Source organism: Triticum dicoccoides, chromosome 6B, assembly GCF_002162155.2.
Source record: "Triticum dicoccoides isolate Atlit2015 ecotype Zavitan chromosome 6B, WEW_v2.0, whole genome shotgun sequence".
In the NCBI taxonomy this organism is placed as follows: Eukaryota; Viridiplantae; Streptophyta; class Magnoliopsida; order Poales; family Poaceae; genus Triticum; species Triticum dicoccoides.
Genome location: NC_041391.1, coordinates 216,982,590 through 216,990,257, shown reverse-complemented (window position 1 = coordinate 216,990,257; position 7,668 = coordinate 216,982,590). Strand labels below are relative to the sequence as shown.

The 7,668-nt window shown below is 43.3% G+C and overlaps 1 long non-coding RNA gene across 1 annotated transcript; it reads right to left on the bottom strand.

Moving 5' to 3' along the window:
- Window positions 1-1,106: 1,106 nt before the first annotated feature.
- LOC119321941 lies at window positions 1,107-3,820 on the bottom strand. The gene is made up of 2 exons (XR_005155298.1): window positions 3,374-3,820; window positions 1,107-2,568 (listed from the first exon to the last, which is right to left on the bottom strand). It is a non-coding gene; the product is annotated as an uncharacterized LOC119321941 (long non-coding RNA).
- Window positions 3,821-7,668: the final 3,848 nt, after the last annotated feature.

Sequence of the window (7,668 nt, the reverse complement as noted above, 5' to 3'; positions counted from 1 at the left end):
ATCCCCGGCTGATGCAAGATCTACGCACATTTACTTGCATGTCTCTCTTCCGTTTTTGAAAGCACATATGTGAATTAATTATGGAATGTGACTTATGATCCTTCAAATTTGATTGCGACAAAGCCAAGGCTATATATTAAGAGGAAAACTTGTGAACATCCGGCTGATCGAGCACGGGAATCCGCCACCTTCAGCGCGTGACGCATGTCCCGAGTGTGGCCCGCACACCGCACCTATTCTCTCTTATTTCGCTAGACACCCGTTTTCTATGCGAACGTATTTCCGCGACTACATTTGTGTTGTGATTTTTTCTGCAACATCACCTGGGTTGCAGAAGTTCCTTCCGCAATAACACTTAGGTTGCAAAAAAGTGAAGACGCCAAATATTCTCTGACAAGACCTCCATTGCAAAAAAAATGCAACAATACCTCTATTGCAATTTTTTATGCAACACCATCTTTGTGTTTTTGCAACAAGACTTGTGTTGCAAAAGGGAACTTGCAACACGACCTCTGTTGCAGAAGTAAGGACAACGCTCAGCCATGGGATCACGCCGGATTTGATGGCTCGTAGCCGGACGGGTCTTTTAAAAAAATCCACCGGCCGACGCATAGTACCTCCCATATATTAAAGTTGTACAAGCCTTATAAGTCATCCTTAATAAAACAAAATAAATAAGTTGGACATATCGACGCCGTTTTCCTCCAACGGTATGCCAGTAGCAGGAGTCAGTGTCACATCTAGATCTCTGGAACATCCTCCAAGTTATGGCAATATTGTTCACACAGCGACTAGAAAGTTGTTGGTCGAAACTAGAAAATGTTGGCCACAACGAACTAAGAATCGAATCGTGCTTTTCAAGAAGGCATCGAAGAGCTGGACAACCATCCTACATCTGGCCAGAAAGAATTAGGAAGGTCCTGCCTCACTAGCTTCTCAATGCAGATAAAGTTGCCCATGCTTCGCCGGACGGAGAACAAACCATAGCCATCTGCTTATGTCGAGCCTATAATCACATTTATGACTAGCTGACCAATAACTAGATATAAGTTTTGAAGTATACATGTATACCTTTATATAACATGTAGGACAACACCATTGTGACATGATTCAAAAGATACAGTAAGTTATAATATGGTTAAAACGATTCGCGAAACATACAAAAATGTAGAGGACCCTCTTCTCCTCTCTGGAAACCCTAGACCAAAACCATCACCGCCTCCACCCCCTCCCAATCTCCCTTGCTTCCATCCTGTAACGACTCGACCTTAGACGGCCAAGTCTCTGTGTATCTGTGCTATCCCTGATCGATATGCTAGCAACACAGTACATCAATGTATATATCAAAGTGCAATCACATGTATAAATAACAAAACTGATATATACCTTAAGAATCTCAGCAGAAACAGACAAATGGGTGTGGAGTCCCATCAACGCCATCGACAAGTTGCGTGCAGACTGTAACCCTATAACAAAAACTCACTCGTCCTAGAAATCTTGCAACATGATACGTTGCAGCCGTGTAGGTCAGTACGTTGAATGTACTGACAAGTCACACCATAAGAGATGAATAAATGTCCTACTTCTACATGCAATATGACCGCTGGAAGGTTCTAAGTTTAATTTTCATAAAGCTGATTTTTCCCTATCAAAAGAATATCATATAGTTACTACAAAGTTCATCATAATATAATTGTAATGGTTGCTCCATTCAATCTATGCCCAAATTAATTAAAACCCATTAGATTATTTAGAGTGGTGAGATCGCTCAATTCCCACTTTCCAGATACTCAAATTGTCCATAACCGGGGACACGGCTAATCAATTAGTTTTAAACTCTGCAGAGGTTTGCACACTTTTCCCAACAAGACTCGATCACCTCCTTTGTAGTCCTCGCAGTGCCTGGTGTTTGAGATCGGAAGATCGAGACATAGTCTTTCTGAAGTGCTCCCTCTTAATCCTGGGTAGACCAGTAGACCTACATATATAACTACATCTGCTAGTCTACCATGGTAAGAGGTCACACAACGTACTCAACTAAGCCAGAGCCCATAATAGATTGTGGCTGTGCAGGTAAGCTTCTAGTCATGAAAATTTGATGAATCCCTTTGAGCCTGGGCGACAGTCCATAGGGTGATCACACGGGTACTCCGGGATCCCCTCGGCATGTCCACTGGTTTCTCCAGGGTGCCCGGGCAAGTCCACTGATTTCTCCAGGGTGCCCCTTACCAATCCACCCAGATGTGTGTTAATGTTGCCACATTAAGGTTATCTTGATTATTATATCACTCACAACTTTCATGATCTCACATACAAATCCCCGTCTACAATGGCATAACAAAATCCCTACAACGTTGGCGACATGAAGTAAAGGCTCAGACCTACCTCATTGCACTACTGGGACTATAATATAACCAACTAACATATTCATGCAAACCCTACATCAAAGGACTAAATGCATATATAAAACATAGGTATAAAAGGGCATGATCAAGATGTAACTTGCCTTGTACTGTTGATGAAGATGAAATATTCTATTGAGTCGTCTCTCCTTCTCGTTAGATATATCTAGTGATATAAGAAAGTACTTTAACACACAACAACATCCAAATAAAGATCCAAATGAAATATTCAAATTACAATACAAAATAATTATAAAAAATAAAAAAACATTCCTACATAAGTTATTAGGACTTGGTTACGGGTTGAAATAAGATCAAGAATGAAAATATGATATAGGGTTTGTTCTAGGGTTGGGTCAAAGTGAAGATCACGGCTTGAAGAGTTGTGAGGCAAGGTTCTACGACAAAGTATATAATGGGTTTGATTGGAATATTTGACTTGGGTCCAATGAAAATGATAGATGGAGTTGATGCCATAAGGTTTATGTTACAAAAATTTATGTAACATTTCCGTAGTCCAAATTTGTATGATGATGGCATGTGACCAGAGAGGTTTTCTAGGGATCAATCTAAGAGATTTAACTTCGTGTCAAAAGTTATTAAACAATGACCGAGAAGGTCAAATTAAGGTGTTGATGTTAAAACAGTGACTAAATCTTGCTGGAAAAAAAATTATGCCATGAGTTCCAACAGAAAGGTGATGTCCTAAGGTCGAACTTTCATATAATAAACATTTTTATATGATTTACAGATTAGAAGATATAGCAATAATACTCAATTTAATATTTAAAACAGAACTAAAATTTAACTTGCCAAAAACTGAGATCTCGAATTTTTATAATAAACTAGATGTTCCAAGGAATCTGGGGATATAAAATTTGTCGAATTTGGGCATACGGTTTAGGAGATATGATTTTCTGAAGTTTGAGTATTTTTCTGAAAAACAATTACGGGATTTACGCAGTGCTCACCGGAGTTAGTCGCCGGAGTTGGGGAATAAGGTCGCCGGAGTTGAGGAAGAAGGCCCCCAACGTCAAGTAGTAGCAGATCGGCGAAGAGGTCGACAAGGGGAGTCCTTTGGATAAGATCACAGGTTCGGACTTGTCCCGTGACGGCGTGGAGCGGCCGCCGGAGTTGCCGAACTCTGACGAGCAATTGCTCGCAGAGGAGGAGGTTCAGAGAGGGGTTTTCGGATGGACTAGTGAGTGGCTTCGAGGCTCTCATCTGGGTACCTTTTATAGGGCAGGGGAGAGCCGGAGTTGAGCGGGGCGTCGCCAGGATTAATGTGTCTAATGGCTGCAGTTTCAAGCGTTTGTGGTGGCCATTATGGCTGTTTAGGAGGCGCACTAGGGGGTGGGAACGGTCGAGGGAGGTGAGGGGAACCGATTCTGGGGTTAATGGGTGCCGGGGGAGGGGAGGAGTCGAGACGCAGAGGCAACTCTGCTGCTCGTCAGTATCTGTAGGTTGTCATGAAGAAGAAGATGACAGTGAGGAGTTGGGCTGCTCACGTGATGGGCCTAGCCCATGTTAGACTTTAGATTAGAATTTATTGAGTTAATTAATAACTGGACAAAAAGTTTAGTTATGTTGGAAATTAAAATTGTTTACATTAATCTAAATGTTATTTATAGTCTAGTAAGATTAGTTTCGGCATTTAACATTATACATTTTTTGTACAAACTACTATTATTGCTTTATGGACATAATTGAATTTACTAAAACAAATCGATGTTGAGTAATGCAAATTCATAAAAGGATAATTCTACCGTATTAAATATTTCCAAATATAATTTTGGAGAAGTCATGTTATCTCCCCTCATAAATTTTATTTGATTAATTTGGAAATATTTAAACGACAGTAAAACTCCAAATAATATCATATTTCAATTGGAACTCCAAAATCCAAACAAACTCCATATGAAATATTCATCCACCACATTTGGTAAAGTCATCTTATTCTCACTCCAAAATTGTGATTGTGGTTTCCAATATTTCAAAAAAAAGTCAAACAGAAATTAAAGCCCTCTGATTTCTTGAATAAACTTCCCCAACCATAGTTTTCTTTATTAGACAAAATGTTACCCAACTTTTATAACATGATTAGAAAAAGTTTTAAACAAGAACTCAAAAGGTTTTAATTCCCGTGAAAGAAATAAAATAATTTCACACAATCCATGACCACAACAATCAAACAAACAATCCTATTTATATATTTAATTTAACATTCCAAAATATAGAATTTTGGGATGTTACACATCCCTTCTCCAAAGTGGTCGCGGGACCCAATCCCTTGCCTGGTGCATGTTGGCCTATTCGGTGTATGTCCCAACGAAGATCGTCTTCTTAGTCAAAGGAGGTTGATGCACATGCAGTGGCCGCACTCCATCTGGGTGCACAAAGTGGCGTCGCTTGGCTGACGCGCAAGTGCAACACATGTCTAGCTAGTATTTTCATGTGTGATGGGCACCATGATGGCACCTTTTTTTGCACTAAGTGAGTATGCCACAACATGGATGATCACACTGTGATCATGGATCAATCGTGAAGACCTATCAGCATGGTCATATTCGATGCATCTTGGGCACTACACCAACTGTTTCTACTGAAGGTGACGGAGCATTACTCAAATGAAGGTGGTAGGGGCAGTGGCTTGCTCTTGTCCTATGTGGTATTTGTGAGTCAATACAAGGAGAGGATTTGCACAGTTGCCACATGCATTTAGAGGTTGTGCCCACAACTGAAGCCTTGTGAAATGGTCTGACGGTCATTCATTCTTTTCTCCTTGCTTATAGGTGGACATCTATCACTGGAGGTGAAGGACTACATATTCGTTTTAGTAGGACATGATTTTGGCCAGTCAATGCGGAGTCAGAGGAGTTCCAATCATAAACTAGACGACTCTATCTGTGGGACACCAAGGTGGATTTCTCAGAGTAATCGGTGGACAACCCATAGAACATCAACCATCAATACTATGACAATAACTCTGCTACATATCCTAGGTGAAAACCACTGATCTCACCATGACTTGTTAATTAGATCCGGAAAAATTGCCAATGCTCTACCTGTCGGTGTCAAAACCGGCGGATCTCGGGTAGGGGGTCCCGAACTGTGCGTCTGAGGTTGATGATAACAGGGGGAGGGGGACACGATGTTTACCCAGGTTCATGCCCTCTCTATGGAGGTAATACCCTACTTCCTGCTTGATTGATCTTGATGGATATGAGTATTACAAGAGTTGATCTACCTCGAGATCGTAATGGCTAAAACCCTAAAAGTCTAGCTTGTATGATTATGATTATGATTGCCTCTACGGACTAAGCCCTCTAGTTTATATAGACACCGGAGGGGATTAGGGTTGTACAAAGTCAGTTACAGAGAAAGGAATCTTCATATCCGGGCGCCAAGCTTGCCTTCAACGCCAAGGAGAGTCCCATTTGGACACGGGAGAGAGTCTTCTGTCTTGTATCTTCACGGTCCAACAGTCCGGACCACGCTACATAGTCCGGCCGTCCGAGGACCCCTTAATCCAGGACTCCCTCAGTTGCCCCTGAACCAGGCTTCAATGACGAGGTGTGCGGCACGCAGATTGTCTTCGGCATTGCAATGCGGGTTCCTCCTCCGAATACTCGGAAGCATCCTTCGAATACACAAAACGTGTCTGGCTCTGCAAAACAAATACAACACACAACCGCAGAGAGTATAGTGTTTCACGAGTCCAATCTGATGATAACGTTTTGTAGCATGACATCACGTCGCCGCCCAGCCATTATTCGAACCATTTTTTAGCCTGCCGCTCCATATTTCGAGATGTTGTTTCATTGGAACATCTTGTCAAAGCAGAGATCATGTCCCCTTATTGCGGGATTCTCATCAATACGAGCGTGGGTAACCCAACCATTCTGTTGGCATGATTCCTTGGGAATAGGCAGGTTTTAAGGCCTAGGGGGGGCATTTGATATTCATCGCCTTTATAAAGGGGCCAAGACCCATCTTTTCTCCCGTACGCCAATCCTTTCCTTAACCTCTCCCACCTCGAGTTCCAGCACCCAAGGTTCAATTTAATCGCTTCACGCTTCCCAGTCATGTCCGGACCCAGCCCTCAAGGCCAGTGGGTGGCTTCCTCTGTCACATAGGAGGATATCGTGAAGCTCCGGGAGGCAAGATACCTGACTGCGGAAATCCCCCACAGGCTTCCTGCTCAAGGGAAGGTTATTCCTACTCCTAGATCCAGCAAGAGGGTCGTATTCATCTCCCACTTCCTCCGAGAGCTGGGTTCGCTCTTCATCCCTTCGTTCGAGGGCTCAGGTTCTACTACGGGCTACATTTTCACGATCTAGCTCCGGACTCCTTTCTTCACGTCTCGACCTTCATATCGTGTGCGAGGCCTTCCCCCATATTCCCCCACACTTCGGCTTGTGGCTCAAGACCTTTAATGTGAAGCCGAAGATAGTCAACAGGAAACACGCGGAGTGTTGTGGTGTTGTAGTGAGAAAACTCACCAATACTCCTTGGCCAAAAGGCTCCTTCACAGAAACTTCCAACCTATGGCAGCGGGAGTGATTTTACATCACTGAACCCCGTGGTACCAAGTGGGCAGCTACACCTACGTTCCGATCTGGCCCTCCATTACAGCTTGCATCATGGATTAATAAGGGGCTGGACTGGGGATCAATTGATGAAGTGCGGATGCTGCAAAGCCGCATTCGGAGCCTCATTGAAAAGGACACCGGTCTTATCAACGTAATTCAAGTAATGCTAGTCCGTCGGGTCCTACCGTGCCAGCGACGGCCTCTCCGCATGAGGGAGTTCAATCCGTAAGGACCACGAACCCTTCAACACTTCTTTGGCGCGACACTCTGAGGAATGTGGAAATTATTCTTCGGGACACGAAAACAATGGCCGGATACTACAGAGGACATCGACCTTGACTGCAACCATCTGGATACCTCGGTAAGCACTCGACTCCTGAATACAGCTTAGTTAAGTTTCTCATAACAATATACTAAGAAAACCATACTCGGCCAGGGCTGGATAAATAAGGCGGAGAGAATTAGGTGTTCGGCCCCTCTTCCCAAAGACTCAGCTGATCCGGTGTTAATAAGGATGCTAGTTCCGGCACCATATCAAGTGCCGGCGAAGGAAGACAAAGAGGAGAGCAAGAAGGCCCAGGGTGGCCCCATTCTAGAGGTACACCAGACACCTCGTCCGGGGAGATTGGAATTCCTTCTTCCGACGATGAAAGGGAAGGAGAAACTGACATCCC